This window comes from Falco naumanni, chromosome Z, assembly GCF_017639655.2.
Source record: "Falco naumanni isolate bFalNau1 chromosome Z, bFalNau1.pat, whole genome shotgun sequence".
In the NCBI taxonomy this organism is placed as follows: domain Eukaryota; kingdom Metazoa; phylum Chordata; class Aves; order Falconiformes; family Falconidae; genus Falco; species Falco naumanni.
In genome coordinates this window covers 54,163,854-54,182,649 of record NC_054080.1, presented here as the reverse complement: position 1 = coordinate 54,182,649, position 18,796 = coordinate 54,163,854, and the positions used below count along the sequence as shown (strand labels likewise).

The 18,796-nt window shown below is 35.5% G+C and overlaps 1 protein-coding gene across 22 annotated transcripts in view; it reads right to left on the bottom strand.

The window, feature by feature from the left end:
- Window positions 1-18,796, bottom strand: part of PTPRD (protein tyrosine phosphatase receptor type D) — a 380,568-nt gene that overhangs the window by 275,793 nt on the left and 85,979 nt on the right. The gene's annotated exons all lie outside the window — the stretch shown is intronic.

Below are 18,796 nucleotides of genomic sequence, written 5' to 3'. Positions count from 1 at the left end.
GTAAGAACTCCAGGTGGGTCTCAAAAGAGTGGAATAGAGGGGTAGAGTCACCTCCTTTGACCTGCTGGTCACGCTTCTTGACACATACAAACATAAATAATAGAAGCTTACAGTTTTGTTTCAACTTATTTTAAGCAATCTCTACCATAAAACGGTGTACAACTAAAACAATTAGGTTTTTTCACCCATCTTTAAATATTATTAGTCTCTCTTTTATCCAGAACTTAATTAAAAAATCAGGGGAGTAAAAAAAAATAGTGCAGAAAGTATTACGATAAAGCAGTTCAAGACTGAAAAATTAACTTGGTTTGAAATGAAAAGTTTCTGTTGTTTGTCGTTCAGCAGAAAATTAGGCACTAATTAGAAAAAATTACACATTTTTATTACACTAATAGAACAAGTTCAAGTAAAAAAAAAGGTGATCTATACATTACACAATTTCTATTCACTGAACTCATTGTATATCCTATTACAATAACATAGTATGATACCAATTTTTAATCTAAAAGTTTTCAACACAAATAGTTGAGAAATAAAACAGTAAAGACACTGTTCAAATGGGAGGGATTTTGATTAGATGGAGTTCTAATGGCCTGCTAAAAACTTAGTACTGAAGTGTACTGTGCATACCCAAGAGTCTTATTTTTTAACTGATACCTAGTTATCTTTCACAGCTTTTATTTTAAATGTACCAAATTAATATGTGTCAGAAATTTACTCACTACATTTGGAACTCTGATTGAGTGTTTCACAGTGCAAATATAGAGCAAGATATAAGTCCTGGACTCTGTAATTTATATAATATTTTTCCAACTGATTTAATTTGTGCAGGATTTCTCCCATACACTTAGACATTTATTATATAGATAACTTAAGGTACATTTATGAAAAAATCACTCCTTCAGCCAAAATAAATAGTAGGTTTTTTGGTCACTGCCTTTCAGATCTGTAACAGCACTTGAAGCGACAGTGATACATGCAAGACAGAGACCTCAAGTCCTACAGTTTTTTGCCTTATTGTAAGTGGCATAAAACTGGAACATGCAGAATTTGAAAGGGTACGCTCTGTTGTTTGGTATGTCACCTATCTCTCCTACTTGTTTTTCTGTCATGATTGCATATAATTGTGTTAACACTTTGAAATCTGGGGTTTAACTTTCCACAGCAAATATTGTGAATTAATTTTTTATGCTAAAGAAATCTATTATTAAACTGCCAATTTTTCTCTCTTTCCTCACTGTGTTAAGGAAATAGTTGTGGGGTTTTTAATAGTACAAGGTCTCCCAGTCTTATACCTATCTCCATAAAAGTAGTAGGCTTAACAATGTTTTACTTCCACAGTTTCATGTCCACAGCTGAAACACATTAGAAGTATTAAAGGCACACTGAAATTTAGGTACTAATTTTCGTAGAACCATGGATTCACTAAAGCTGGCAGTCTTATCTGGAGAGTATCTAGTCCAACCCTGTCTCAAACCCGGGCCAGCTACAGAAGGCTGCCCAAGAATCATGCTTGGTTTGTTTTAAATATCTCCAAGAAAGCACAGTTTGTGAACATTCTCAACAACCTGTTTCACTGCTCAGTCACTCTTGGAATAATAGCCATGATGATGATGGTGATAACAACAATAATAACCTCTTATGTTTAAACAGAGCTGTTTCAGTTTGTGACTACTGCCTGTTGTGCTGTCAATAGGCACCACTGAGAACAGTCTGGCTCCCACTTACTCACTCTCTACCATCACGTATTTATATATACAATAGTAAGATCTCACTAAGCCTTTTCTCTTCAGGCTAAGCAATACCAGCTCTCAACTTATCTTTGGATGAACAATGTCTCAATCCCATCACTGCCTTTGTGGGCTTTCACTGGACTGACTCCAGCATGCCCATGTCTCTCTTGTACTGAGGAGCCCACCACTTGACCCAACACTCCAGATGCATCTCACCACTGCTGAGTAGAGGGGAAGGATCACCTCAGCCCAGGAAACTGTTGGCTGCCTTTGCTGCAAGGACACTTTGCTGGTTTATGGTCAACATTTTGTCAGCCCCCAGGGCCCTTTCTGTCGGACTGTTTTGCCACTGGTCAGCCCCCAGCATGCAAAGGGTTGTTCCACCCCAGACACTGGGCTTGCCACTTCCCTTTCCTGAACTTCATGAGGTTCTTGTCAGCCCATTTCTCTATCCTGCCCAGGTCCTTTGGAACTGGACCTCATGCAAAGTTTTAATAAATATCTTATTTAAGGAAACAAATGTAAGAATTGCTCCATTTTCATTTTATTTCTGTAAGGAACCCAAGGACAAATGTACATCCAACAAATTCCTAAGGCAATGTAAAAGAAGTTTTTTGTGAATATACACACAATAGATTGGTTGCTAGAATTTAAGCAAGACATCTCCAAACTTATGAACTGCTTTGTTTACAAGAAGTTTGCAGGACAGAACCACAGAATCATTTAGGTTGGAAAAGACCCTTAAGACCATCAAGTCTGATCATAAACCTAACACTGCCAAGTCCACCACTAAACCATGTCCATAAGCACCACATCTGCAGGTCTTTTAAATACTGCCAGGGACTGTGACTCAACTGTTTCCCTGGGGAGCCTGCTCCAATGCTTGTAACTCTTTTGGTGAAGGAATTTTACCTAATATTTTACATGTCTAGCTTGAAATAATTGCCAACTCTGCAATGTAAGCTTGAGAAATCAGCCACTGGCAGTGATGTAGTTTTCAAAAGATCACTGTTTTGATTCTGTTCTAGCTGGCTAGTATGAGCTGAACAGTAGTTCAGTTCAATACTAGCTGATACAGTATTAGCTGATACCTTATTAAGTGATCAAAACTAACAGAAACAAATTTTCAGTCAGTGATTTTGGCATGCAGACTCAACATTACAATCCTGAATATTGACAGGCGAATGTCTAACCTGTGACCAATAAAGCAAAATATTAACTGTTCTGTACCCAAACCACTTTCAAACCACCATGTGAGATACACATCCACAAAAGAATCCCTACACCAATCCACGAACAACGGAAATTAATTGTCAAAAACCTGAGTCAGGTCTCTATACTGAACACTGTTGCACAGCTCGTTGTCCAGCATTAAATAGCTACAGTCACCTTGGTATTGTCTTTTATTTTTCACCAAGGCAACACACATCAAGAAACGCTTTGTCTAAAAAGCACAGCCAACAGGTTAGGTTAACCTAACTGTCCCAGGGCTGTTCATTTTGGAAAGCTACAGCACTGTGTGCTGACTTCATGCCTCCTGACAGCAAGTACCACAAATGAAGAGTTGCATGGAGAACTGAAATGGCAGGTCTTAGGGGATCAAGCAGGAAAGCACTAAGCTTTACTCTTTGTTAGCAAGGGATCAGTGTCAATCAATTAATGATTTAATTATTTAGACTAATTAAGATAATCAACAATATTAAACCTACAATCAATTAACTTTATTCAACCTTCCCACTTTTAGGATAGAACCCTGAGAACTGCATTCTTCTTACAGGTACTTGAAGTGTGAAGGCTGTGCTGCTTCACTCTCAGAAAAAATAAAACAGAATCAGTAAAACGTAAGGTTTGCATTAAAAAAAACACAAACACCACAAACAAAACAAAACAAAAAATCCCCATAACTAGTATGCAAAGAAAAAAAATATAACTTTCCCAGACTAGCAATTCTACAGATCCCATGATCTAGTAAATTGGGAAAGTATATCAAATTTTTGAACATAATGATTCCTACAATTCTTTGCAGAGGTAAAACCTTTCTTTTTTATTTAAAAGAAGAAAAAAAATAGAATGCTTGTGCACAATTACACTCCCCTTTGAAAATGTCTGTCTAGTCTTGACATAAAAAATTGTTTGGCTTCTTTTTATGTCATTAATGACAGCTCACCTTTTCCTTAAGGAAAGTACTGAAAGATCAGTAGAAAGTAAACCTTATCTGTCTGACTGCATGTCTGATCACACAACAAAGATACCACTGCAAGGATTTTTGTCATTTTTGGAAACAGTCTGTCAATTAAAAACAATTTTAAACATCCAAAACCAGAAATGAAGTGAGAAAGCATGTCCATTTTAATATGCAGAAAGCAAGGCTGCTACTGCTTATGCTTTGTTGTAATGCTACTTTGCTGACCTCTAATGAGTTTCTGCAACTTAAATAAAATTTATTTGATTATTTTTTCAGTCTATTATTTCCACATGGCTGTTCCTCCTTTTTTTCTACTTCACGATGCATAATTGACAACATTTCTGTACCAGACTTCACAGACTTTATGAAAACTGGTGCTTACTTTTGACATTAAGAGTGGAGTGGAGAAGCTAGCGAAAGAAAGAATTAAGACAGCAGAAGGGGGAAAGGGATGCATTGGAAAAAGAAGAAAGGGTAATAGAAGGATACAGGAAATTGGTATTGCTAAACCAGCAGGGTGAGGTCCACAGGAGATTCACAGCACAGCAGAAAAGTGGGGTGAGTCTCTAGTGCCACAGAATGCAGAGAAAGTGGCCTGTTGCTGGGCTTTGCAGGTGCACAGCAAACCCTCTGCATTCCACCCAGACCAGCAGAACAGAACTTCCTCACAGCAAAAAGCACACCTCAAAGCAAAAGACATCTCCTGCTGGCTTCCAACTCCAGTCAGAAAACACTCCAGCTTTGCCTGAAGGAAACTGGGCCACAGACTGTAAGAAGTATAATCACCCAATAGTACAGGTGTAGGGACAGCACACCTGCTGCCCCAAAGGACAGTCAAAACCTGGAGCTCAGTACTCAGATTGTGATGAAAAAGAAGACTGGCACATCAATGATATTTTTACACCACAGACTCTTCTGTCTTTGTATAACCTAGGGTATTTTGGCAAAAAAAGGAAAACTCATTAATTGTCAGAGAAATCTTGTACACACTTTTAAAAGTTTTTCTATTATGAGCACTTAGAGATAAATACTACAGCGGTGAGATTTAAATTATCCTAAAATACTGTTTACAGTTAAATGGTATTTGTGATTCCATTTTTATTCGCCTTTAAATCATTAGTATGTTAATTGCCTTTTCTGTACCGTGAGTGCATTCTAAGGAGAAAGGAAATGTATTAAAGGAACATAACTTCCCCTACAGAATAGAAGAAATAGCATAATTTATTTATCTTCAATAAAACAGTAGTATTGTAATCAGAAATTAACATCACTGAAATACTTTCACAGAGCTGTGACTTAAGATCTTTTCTAAAACTTCAATCTCAAAGCCTTCGAGTATGAATGACTCAGCATATGGTATGAAATACTATCTTTTCATTTTTTTGAACTAGTTCTCGGAAAGAAATTATCGTAAACTTTTGGATCAGTCTTTTGGATACCATTGAGATCTCATGTACTACCACTGTACGGTCAAAGATATCAGCTTTCCTTGAAACTGCATCACCTGCTCTGCATCTTCCTAACAATGCTCTCCCAAATAGCAAGGGTGCTTTCCCCAATCCCAAATCTGAAAGCTGTTAACATTTACCTGTAATGTCAAAATATACTGATTAAGGTAAAGACCTACAAATAAGGATTATTAATCTATCTTGTAGAAGTTACCTTCAGATGAGGTACTGGAGTGAAACTTATGAAAACAAGAAAAGCAACCCTCTTCCTTTGAATCTGACAATCTCAGTATAGATCCTTCTGTTGCCTACAGTCAGATGCCTAACACGTATTGTTTTTGAGGTTGATCTATGCACAAGAGATAGCAGTCCTTTCTCTTTTAAGGTATCTATAGGTGAAGCAGAACAGTAATGACGATTTGCAGTTGCAGTTTTACATTCTGTTCACCACTTAAGAAGTAAATAGTAATACACCCAATAAGAAAATACTAATATGCAATTAGAAAACCTGTCTTGCTGATAAGAGGAAGATTGTAAAGGCCACACATTTGACACAAAATATAGAAAATGCAAGGTTTAGATTTGGTTCGCTTACATTAGGGACCCCTTTTTTGTTCTCAGTGATCCTTCAAAATGCTTTCTTCGTAAAATGGAAAGACATGACAGATCTATTAACATTAAAGAGATCCAAACTCTTGATCTTCAGGCTCTGAATGTAGTGCACTCAAGGTTAAAGTGTATTTTGCAGAGAAGAGTAAGACACCGAGCCATGCACTCATAGGTGGGGTGGGGTGTTACCCACACAAAAAAAGCCAGATGCTAAAGACTTGGCAGATCTGCTGAATGGCAGAAAGGAACATTTGTTAACACAGACACCTATAACCTCTGTCAAACGAGTGCAGATACTAGAGAGGAACCCACATAGAATTACTGGTCGACATATCTGAAGAGAAAAGAAGGTTTGGTGCATTCCAGAGAAAAGGTGTTTTTTTCTGGCCAATTAAAAGATAAACAAATCAAGGCATCTTGCTGCAGTTGAGGATCTAAGAATAATTTGGCTAGGAAGCCCTAACATTTTAATATAAATAAAATCTATTGATTTTACCCACATATTCCAACTTCTGTATTTCAAAACCAAATAAACAAATTCATAGCCAAGTTTAATTAAAAATCCTCTCTGGCCTCCATTCACATATTCATATTTATTCAAAAGGAAAAAAAGAAGCAGAAAACTTGAAATAGCACTGGAAATGCATTTATTAGTTTTTAGCAATACCTGTAAGCTATGAGAAGAAATGCTCCTTTTGGGGGGATTTTTTGGAGTTCCCATTCTGTGTCCCCACTCCCCCACCTCCTAACCTCCCCCCCCTCCACGCCCCCCATCAAACACTTGATACACAGAAAATTCCAGAAAGATTCAAGGATCAGGTTTATGCAGACTTCAGTTGTCATTCAACTGTCTATACATAACCTATCAGTTATCTAAATTGAGATCAATCATGATTTGTCACAGATACTCAGCTGCGTTTCTCAAGACACCAAATGAGCTCTTGCTCTGTGTAGGTACTGAGCTGCTGTTAAATAGTGTATAGCTGAGAAAATTTTTCTAAAGACTTTCTGCCATGGGAAAATCCCACACATTTTTCATGTAAATCTAAAAGCTATTTTTAACACACTTGTGTTATCCACACCATTATGAGTCTCCAAAGCACTTCATTTCGCTGTACTATTTTTAGAAGTCTATAATTCATGAGTAAAAACCAACACTGAGCTGCTAAGCAGAATGTAAATCATTCATCTAAGAGAAACACATTCAGTTAACAAAGCTGGAATGGGTAGAAATAAAACATTAAAAAAACAGTTCGAGTTTTTGTTTCTATTTAGACTGGAGTTATATATCAAAAACTTATGAACAATACTTTTTTCAATAACATAATAAGAAGCAATTTTTTTAAGTATTAGAAAACTCTTAAGTCATTTGTTGTAACTCACAAGATTCAACAAAACTTCACACATTAGAAGCAAGCAGGCATACCTTCAAGATATGATCAACTTCTACAAGATTGCAACACTGAGATTTGTTACTTTAGAACTGTGTTAACAAAATAGTATGCATTGCTGCAGTTCCCGATACGGGAAACTGATACAACTGACTTCATAAATATCAGACTGCAATATAAAGAGTCAGTAGCTAAATTATAAAACATTACCAAAGTTGATCATAAAATGGCAATTTTTTCAAGTAGCTAGTATATGCTAAGTAGCCACTGACTAGAAGTATTTATTGAGGTTTGCAAAAGGGATAGTATAACTCCATTTTTATTTCATAGACTACTTAAAATTCTAATAAATGTCTTTAATGAGAAATTGATCTTGAATCAGTGCATTGTCAAACTATTTTAAGGGAATCTAAGTTAATTCCTTATGAGACATGTAACTTAAAAAGGAACTATAGACCAGTCATATTTTTTAGGAAACCCCTATGTACTTGATCTGAAAAGCTGGACTTAAAGAGTAGACACAATGTCATCTTCCTAAGATGCTGCAGGATCTTTCTGGGTTGCAATTTCCTTTTTTTTTTTTTTTTTTTTTTTTTTTAATAATGCATACATCTTTAGATGCTACAACCTTTAAGTCAATTTCATCAGACCACAGATACTGGAAAAGGTCAGTAGACATGTTACACTTCTTCATATGAACAGTATGTCTGAAGATGAAGGATTATAAAAAAAATGGAGAAAAGAAAAAAAAAAAGATGACTACAATTTGCCATTAACATAATTTGCCTGTGAAGTGTAAAGCATCAGAAGCCATCCTGTAAAATAACTCTAATCCTCGTGTCTCCTGCCCCACAGCAATATATACCGCATCAGAAGCCATCCTGTAAAATAACTCTAATCCTCGTGTCTCCTGCCCCACAGCAATATATACCCACATTGCCACACATCTAGCATACATGTGAGCTCTGCCATCTGTAACAGTAATACTGTAATTTTCCAAAGTTACAAATTGCATTTGCTTAAATGCTTGCAATTGCTTTTAATTTCATTTCCTAGGTTTCAATTATATCAATAGTGAGATATAAGAATCTGTAAATCAGCTTTTCTGGAAAAGGTACAGTGGTAAGTAAAGAACAAAGTGAACAATGCTTGTTGAAAATATATGCAAGACCACAGGAAAGGCCTTACCAGGTCACATTAAGTCTGTGTTGCCTACTAGCACATCTCCAGCAGTGTCAAGAGAAGGTGCTGTCTAGGCAGACTAGGCCTGGGCACTTTCTGAGGTCCATTCACTTCATATTCCTAAGGACATTACAGCTGGCATTCCTGCTTGCTCTTCTATACTAATTTATGGTTGTCCTGTATATGAATTTTTGAAGTTCTTCTTTGAAATGACAGAGAATGTCTGCCTCCACGAAAATGTGCAGCAAATTTCATCCTTTATCTGCTTCTGATCTATCTTCTGTGAACTTCCTCAAACATCATAGTTCTATTATTATGGGGTGGGTAGACATTCGCTCTGCTTTCACTTTATCCTCTGCACCCCATAATTTTGCAGACCTCGGCCATAATCCCCACACCCGCCTCTGCCATCTCTTCTTGAAAATGGAGGAGTCAGCCGTTTCTGTCTCTTCTCATGTGGCTGCTGTTCCATCCTCTGGACCATTGTAGCTCCCAATGTCTGCACCTTACTAAGTCAGCATCTTCTTGAGATACACGTATCACCCTCTATGCTAGTACACAAGATGTGGGTGCACTAAGGTGTGTATACCATACCAAATAATCCCTCCTTTCCTTTTTTTCCTCAGTTAGAACTATTCATACATTTAAAACTAGTCCTGTCTTTTACATTAAAAAAAAAAGACAAATGAATTCTCTTTGTCAGTTTTGCACCATCTAACATCTTGCTTAGTGTTTATACAATGCATCAGATCTTAACCTGAGAATATGCAGATATATAGTATCTGCATATAGTAACTGCCATTTAAGCACTCTGTTCCAATGGTTACAATGTAGTTGTACAGAATTAGTTACTACAATCCTGTTAAATTCTCCTCAGACTTAATAAGCAAAATTTTCTATTGGAATCTCTCTCTTTTCTATCAGAAAATATGTATTCATAAGCTGAAACAAGCCTTCAGTAATCTTTTTTTAACAAGCTTAACTTACTAGCAAAGATGATAAAGCATTTTCCCAGTCCTGAATCTGTGGCTTTCTCCTCCCTGCACTCTATCCAGTTTGTCAACACTTTTTAGAATGAGACACCAGGACTACATTTGCACTGCATTGTTAGCCTCACTAGGCCCATATATGTAGGTTTAAGTTGCCCTTCTACTCCCATTCATCCTACCCTTCCTTTTATATCAAAAGACGTTAGATCTTACTGCCTCATCTTAACACAAGAAACTTTTTCACAAAAATCTTTCACTTTATTTTGATAATAATTACATTTAAAGCTACTACTCTATTCTGGACTGTACATCTCATTTTAAACTGTTTGGCTTTGCATTTGTTGCTACTAAAATGTGTGCTATTTCACTAGAACAGGAGACCAAATGACTATTTCTCTCTCCAATTCATACATCACCTGTCAATGTTCTCAATACTTATTTTATATTTTTTTCTAAAACATATGTGAAATCCATGTAGAAAAAAAATTGCCAAGGTGGGACTCTCCTGGAAATGACCATATATAATTCACCTTCTCTGCCCAAATAAATTTAGTAACACTTCCCCCACCTCCCTTGCTGTTTCTTCCTCTTTCTTTACAATTACGTGTGCCAAAAAAAAAACAAAACAAAACACAAACACACACACACACACACACAAAAAACCACTAAAAAAATTGAAACACAAAAAAACCAACCAAACACAAACAAACAAACAAACAAAAAACCCACAATCCCCCCAAAAAACAGCCAGAACACCAGTGGAACCTCCTTTCCATCCATTTCATCCATATGCTGGTACCAAACTTGAAATCACAGCCAGCTTGAAAAACACAGAGGAATTTAAAAATCAGTTTCTTAACTACACACTAGAACAAAAACTCTATCCAGTTAAGTTTCATAGACACATCTAGTTGAAGAATTTATATTCCAATAGAACAAATTTTAAATTTCTATTGAACTCTCTTCCTGAAGAGCTTTACTGGAAAAAGACTCTCAAAATTTCTTTTTAATAAGGAACTTGAGAATGTGGTATGCATTTGACATTCTGTTACGTTCTATTACTTTGCACAGCAAGACAATATCTAAAATGCTGTTTACAGTCATGCCCCATAATTTCTTGTAAACTGAAATGATCATTTGCCACATACTTGCATTCACCTTGTATGAGTAATTTCAAGTTTGAACTGTCTTTCATCAATATATTTTCTTCCATTACACATGAAGTCTTTACTCATCAACTGATATTATAATTCTGCACTCATCTTTCTCGTAACATGTATATTACAGTCTTCTATAATTTACTGAAAGCCACAGTAGCAATCTGTAGATAACTTTATGTTAAAACATCTTTTATAGCAATTTAAAGTCAGGATGTAACTTTACCCATCATATTGCCACTTTCAGAAGAAGAAAGCAGTCTAGTTTGCAGCACCAACAGTTAATAAAAAAATCCTAAAACTTTGGAAGAATTATTTTTTTTCATAACTATTTTGATAAATACAGCTTGAAGAAGATACTATTTAAGACAGAAAGATCCTACACATCAGTAATTGGGGTGTGTGGGTGGGTATGTGTGTGTAGCTTCCTGAAAGATAGGATTGAAACAAAAGTCAATGGTGATCTTCCTATTTTCAGGTCTTTATATTTTGCTAAATATATTGTCAGAAATTCACTACTAAAACAGATGCTGCTACTCAAGATTTTATCTCCGTTTCAGCCACTGAGGGTTAAACCTCAGATAAGGAGTGAAAATATTGTAAAAGACCACAGCAATTCTTGTGCTGTGTATAGCCTAAAAACATCTAAAATTTCTATATGGTTTCTCCTTTCTTTTTTGCTAAGAACTGCTCCTATATTAAGACTATGATACATACTAATAAACGTTTAAGATATGTAGACATGTTCTTAAGCAATCTAGCAAACACAGACACATTGGAATTCCCTGACAGTTTTGACAAGGGAATATTAATGACCCACATTCCTTTATCTGCCACTGGTTATTACTGATGCTGCAGGGAACTGCAGACAGTGAGATAGTTACCCATTCTGAAGTTTCTCCGGAAACACTTTCTTTTAACAGTTGACATTAATCTAAATGATTTGGTTTTGTCCAACTCTGCTGGGCCAGTAAAATACAGTTCCCTTATCTAGATTTCCTGGTGTCTGGAAAGACTGGAGACCTTGGGTTTCCTGACTCCGGTTTAATACATGCTCCAGAAAACCCAAAAGTTACAGGGCTTTCGTAACTGAGGAGACTTCACTGCCTCTACAGTCAACAATGTTGCCAGGGCTTAAAGGCTTCTAAGAACTCTGGAGCTTCAACTCAGCTCTGTTCAGTGTTCTGCTTTGGAGAGGTAGTGACCTGCAATTACCTAAATTAACAGCAGCTGTGAAAGACACGCAGAAGTAATCTTCAAAGCTGCAGAGCTAAACTTACAAAAATGTTCAGGAGAATCATTCCATAGTTGTTCTTCAGTTTCTTCTGCAGTTCAAAGCCCTGGTAAACTATATTTAATTCTGAATCTACGCTTCATGAAATACACATAAATCTTTTCTTCATATTAAATGTTGAAATGTTTTGTTATGTATACATTTAGAGATAACCCAAACGCCTTCTTAAAAATTACATGAATTCGAAAACTATAGTCCTCAAGCAGGTATCAATTTTGCTGTTGATAATTTTAAGCAAGTTAAACATATATGGTGGTAATTATGAATACTCCTGGAATTAAATTATTCAAATTTGCTTTAGTGTATGGACTTGAAAAATAAGGGTTGGATAAATCCTGATATATGCAAACATCTGTAATAACTGTAGCTTCTGTAACTAAGTTAGTATGTTTGGAATGCTCATATACTCTTTTCACTTCCCCCAATTCTCCATCTCAAACATCATATATATTCCAAAGCCTTCACTTTGCTGCACTGCAAAATGAATACATCTTGAATGGTTTGGTATAACTAGCTGTCTCACTTTTCTCTAAGACATTATTGACATATTTTAATATTATATTTAAGAAGTGCTAGATAAAATTCTCTTGTAATACTATATAATTCTTTTTTGTAAAATCAACCAGAAAATGTCCTAAGGTTGAACTGTAGAGAATGTAGAGAACATATAAAATTTCCTGCAAAAAAATATAAAACAAAACTGAAAGTCTTTTTTTTTTTTTTTTTTTACCTGAAAAGGCAGTCCATATCTAAACTACTTTGCATACATCACAATTATTAAAAGAAAAAACAAGGTAAACAAAGGGCTATATCTTACACAAAATGGATGCTCTCAGCACTAAGATATAAAGATTGATCATAGTAAATAAGTATCAATAAAGAACACTAAGATTTTGTGTTTGGATTTTACAAGATCTTGCTACTGCCCGCAACTAAAAGCAGTAATTGAAAGAATCTTTTTTAAGATGTCAGAGTTTAAATCTGAATCTAGTCTGACAGAAATTTATTCATAATTACCAAAGAAGCACATACTAAGAAGTAAATAATTGCTATGTTGGGCTTGTCTGCATATAGTGTTTATGAAGCTATTCCAGCATATTGGGGTTTTTTAGTGTAAACCATGTGTGTCCAGTAGCAAGACTTACTGTAAGATAATTACTTTATGCAATTTAATTACTTTGGAAGATCTATTTAGGTTAGTTTAGTGTTGTATACAAGTACTTAGGAAAAAAAGTCAGTGTGGGCTGCATGGATGTATTTCAGTTTGCCAAAAAAAAATTTATTTTATTTTAGTTTAGTTTAGTTTAGTTTAGTTTAGTTTTTAATGGAAGAATGGTATTGACAGGGAAAAAAAAACAGGTCTTCTTTAAAAAACAAAATGAAGGTATTAAATGGAACAGGGGAAGGGGGGGAAGAGGAAAAATAGCCACCTTACGTTTGATTTCATTAATAGTAAACTACCATATTTAGGTCCTATTTAAATATTAGTTTGTTTCAATCATCCCAAAATTTGTTAAAAGTTCTAGCCCTTCTGGATCCTGGTCTAGAGAAGATTGTGAAGCCTTTTTTCTTAGACAACATGATGCTAAATGACATATATGTATCATGAGACAGAGAGTGAAATAAGCATTATTCACATCTCAAACAAGTGGGAATGGAAGCAAGTTACAGTACTGATATTGTTTATGGTAAGTATTTCTGTTTGTCTTTTGATAGTCAGCTCAACCACTTTTACTGAATGAAGAATTGTGGGTTCCCTTCTGAAAGAGTATCACAAAAGAAGCAGCAAAAGCAAATTGTCAGAGCAGAAGCTATGTAACCAAGAATGAAGGAAAAGAATTAAACAGACAAAATTATTTGAACACAGCTGAGAATTTGGAAGTGCTAGTTACTAGGCCTTTCTTGGGGTAGAGAAGGAACACATTGTGTGCTGTGAGAGCAGATTTAATTACTGAAAAGTAGGGTGCAGAATATCTCCAGAAAATTATTTTGTTCTTTTAATATAAATTAAACTCTTGAATTTCAAAAGCTGAGATACTAAGAAAAACCAGAAATAAATATTTTAAAAACATTTTATATTTTGTATATTTCCTTGAGCTCAGTGATTAACTTGACACCTCATCATTACAGAGGTCAGAAACAGACAATAGTATATCATATTCCATAGTACGAAAAGAATTCTGTTACATAAGAATCTGAGACATATATGCTTCTTGTTATGAGATGAACCTGCAGAAAGCTTCTAGTAGAATACCATTAAGTAGATACTATTTTGAGAGTTCATTTAGAAAACACAAAAAGCCAGTACTTTTTATGACAATGTGATATTACTAGTTTCTCAGTAGATGTAGATAAGTATTGCCTTAAAACATTTGCCATCTACACCACTGAGAACAAGGCAGCCAATGATAAACACTGTGAGCTAGCAGACTGTCCTTCTACAAATAAGAAGGCTAAACAAATATTTTCCTTCCTCAGCATATTCTGTAACATCCTCTCACCGTGTACACAGAAGCTACAAATACCAAAAATAAATGGAGGCAACTAAAAAAAAAAAATCATATTCCTCAAGATTTCTCACTTCTTAAACTTACAAATAACACTTTAACAATAAAAAGTAAAGCAGCAGAGATAATTTTGTCACTTTTCAATTTTGCTTACTTTGTTCAGTCAAGCATAAGCTTAGTTTCTAGATTAACAGTAAGAATCACATCTTGGTCACATGTGTAAGGGGCATGATGCACTCATCCAGTCAACTAGGGAAGGGTTTTTTGGCATTTCCATCCTGTATCCCTTTTGAGTGGTGGCCACAGAAGCATTTATCAGCCTGTGCCAACACACTTCAGAGCTTGGTGTCCTTCACAATGATAGAGAGGAACAAAGATGTCTCATTCTGTCCCTCAGCTGTAAGGGTAGTTTGTAAACAGGAGAGAAATACTAAGGAGTACCATTGGGAATCACTTCAAAAGCATGAAGAAGGCTTGCTACTTGGATCTCACTCACAGTGATTTCACAGTGAGATCGGAAGAGTTCCTTATCTATTTGCTGTTACTTTGGGAAGAATACAATGCAGCAGCAATGTCATTATATATCTTCCGTAGTATCTTGGTGCTAGCCACATAAAAATGATGAACATAAAAAAAGGAGGTATGTTTTTTCCATGGTGACAGACTAACAAAAGACAAAAAAATTGTCCCCTTTGTCTCAGCTGCTTCTCCCCACAAAAACATAATATAGTAGACCTGCAAATGTTAGTGAAGAAGTTCAAGAGCCCTGGACAACAGCAGGGTCCGGAATGCTTTACAGAAAGCTATAAAACTGGAGCAGTATCTCTGAAAGGGCAGACCAACTCCAGCACAGCAGGAACCAGCAGAAGACCTAATCATGCAAGTCAATTACTCATCTTTCTGTGTGTCTGCACACCAGAGACTCACTGATCCTCTCCTCTCTCTCACTCAGCCAATAAAACAACTATGTCTGTAGAAATTCAGTGGAAGAGTAAAATGTTACTGTGACTCTCAGAGTGCTCCTCTTTTAGATTGGTACAACAGAAAACATTATTTAGAACTCACAGCATTACTGCAGTATTATGTGGAATCACATAAACACATACACAGCACACAATTTAATTCATACTGTATAATGTCTACCATTTGTATATACATATACCAATATTCATGTGACTTAAAAATCTGTGTCTATTAATTACTTGACAATCATAGTCTTTTTCTTTAATCTCATAAATTAAGAGAAAGGAATATGCTGTATGGTTTCAGCACTGTATTGTAAAGGGATTTAAATAATTAAATCTGACTAGATATAGGAGATAGTGCATTGACATCTAGCTATCAAAAGCATCTTTGGTCTGTGTAAGGGGTATCACAACCTTTTAATTGAAATTTTAACCAAGTCAATGCAAATGAACAAAATCTGGCATTAGATTTTTCTCTCTCTGTATAGGAACGAAGCTGGGTTAATTAGCATTGATAATACACAACTGTGGGTTGGCTTCAGGGCCAGTGGGTTGGCCAGTGTAGATAAGGTGCAGGTGTGGCGGGTTCTGTTAAGTGGTTGAGAGCCAATGAAGAGAGAGCAGCTGAGGAAGAAGTAGAGAGGGGACACGTGTCCTGGATGAGGTGAGACAAGGAGAAGGCAGTAGAGGGATTGGCATGAAGAGTGTGTTGGTATGTGACAGTAAAAGACCTTGTTGCAGCCAGCTAGTTTGGAGAGTGCTGCGACACCTTTCCAGTCCAGTTCTTTCTATAAATCCTTGGAAAGAAAAGGAATGTAGGAAAGGATGTACAAAGCTGAAAAATCATTCAACTGTAAAGTTCACATTGTAAAAAGGACTATATTAATTTATACAGACTCTGGGCTTTCATGCAATTTCTCAGTAACACCTTCTATTAGTAGTAAACAGAAAATAAAGGTAATTTCAAAGGATAAGCCTTTTCCTGTAAAATAAAAACTAGCCAATAAAAGCCTATTTAAAGCGACCATTTCATATTCACCTGGTACATGTGAGTGTTCACTCCCTGCATTTCACAGTACCACTACCCACCATGGCAAAAGCTCTTAACAACAAAAATACACGAAAGACCAACAGAAGTAGACATTCTTTCAACATTCTAAACAAATCAACAGTATTTTTAAATGAAGCGAACCTGCACTTCTATTCTTAGAAAGTTATACTTTCCTGCTCAGTTCTCTCATTAAGAAAATACAGAAATAGTAAAGCAAGATATCTAATCTACAAGTTCTTAGCATCATTGTCTGCTTATTCTCTATTCTGCAATATCTTAACAGAGACTCTGACCTAAGACTTGGATAGCACAAATGAATTTGTCTTAAATAATTTCTATTTCTTTTAAAGAATGAAAGAAAATAAAGGGGTAAAAAGTAGCATTATTATTCCATTATACTTTAGTTCCAAAATCCTAGCAGTATTTCTCAACTTTTTCTTAGCTGGAATTTCCAATATTTTAACTTTTTTTAAAAAAATCTTCCTGATTTTTTCATTTGTATTTTTAAATTGTCATCGTCTTCCTCCTATTGGCTAATAACAAGATACAATAGATACTAAGAATTAACCATAGATGATATTGCAACATTATAAATCCCTCCAAGAAGATAACCTAATGTATCTTTGCTTGGCTGCCTTCTATTCTTGTAACTCTGCCTAGTAATATCTACCACTTACAAAGACAAATACTCAAAATTAAAAAGTACTGGCTTTCGTGAGTTCCTTCAGCACAGATCAGCTGATTTGTGAAAGACAGTCAGTGGTATTCAGGGTGGGGTGTTTTTAACTTACAATAACAGCACTCTTCATGTATTATCTGTCAACATAACTAATGTTTTTAACATGAAACTAATAATGATCACATAATATGACAGTGTTGTATAAAATAGTGTCTAAAAGGAATAGAAAAAAAAAGTAATTGATCTGTTATCTTGAAAAGACCTTTGCTGTGTTCTCCAGTCAAGATAGTACACTAGTCCTGTAAAGAATAAATTATTAATAATCTGCCCTTGAAAACACTACTTACTATTAATTAATAGTAATATTTATTAATATATATATTTTTACTCTTTCTTAGTCTATTTTAAGACTGCATCTTGCTGTCCAAGCCAGTTTCATGGAAAGTAACTCCCACAAAAAGATGATCTTTGTGCATCTTACAACCTTTATTCTTCATGTGACACTCCATAGATTCTAGCAACACTACTTCCAGCAAAGTTCTAGCCAGCAAAGGCAAATAGTTGACCTCTATTTTGTCTGACACTACTTAAAATAAAAAAAAAAAAGAGTAAGTGTAATACAGTAGATTTAGAAAATTGAATCTGAAAACTATATCCTGACACCAGCCAATTTTGAAGTAAAATCCATAGTAACCTTCAAAAAAACCTGTCCTCCTTCCTCACAGAGAATGATGAAAGAGGGAACCTTCTGTTTAACATAACATGGTTACAGAAACTATACTTTTCTCTCATAAGTACAGGAGTAACAAATGAGTTTCTAGTGTTTGAATTGTCTTTTTTGCAAATTGACACTCATTTTGGGTTACCAAAACAATACTCCCCCACAAGTTAGACCCTCCATTATCTGAAGCAGAAAAAATGTACCAGTTTCTAAAAATCTGTTTCCTAAGCACAGAATTTACTTTTAAAATAGGTGGAATACTACAACTGCAGAAACATCCAATGCATGGGCCAACTTACCCATGAATTATTTGCTGAATAAAGTGTTAAAATGTCCTTTGGCTTCACCTTAGACACAATCACCCCAGCTGGTCAGTAGCTACCTGGACAGAGGCCAAAAAACCTCAGCTGCCAGTACTGGACAAACATAAATGTTTTCTCTGTATTTATTTATTTATTTCACTTTCATAGAGCTACAGTTAAAAGGAAGAAGTCTTACTACACATGGAAGTGGAAAGACTTTGTACCTTTTTCATTGTTGTAATTTAGTATACCTAGGCTTCAGGTGATTAGTAGAGTAGTAAGGAACTCTTCAATACATATTTCCTGAGAACTGATTTATCTGACTAACACCGGTTTTATTCTTGTGTATTCCTACTTAAAACAACTGCTCCTTTGTTTTTTACATAGAAGTGTGAAAGTCTTCAAAAGTCAGAGCTGAAACAGTTATTCACTGGTGATGTATTTGCATAGTCAGGAAGATTCAATAGGAAAATACCCCTCAATCAAGGGAACGTTAACAGTCAGCTTGTAGCATGTAACGAACAGCCAGCTTTAGTAAACCTGTAGGTCAACAGGTAGAAAGCAAATGGCTTTTCTCATTTGC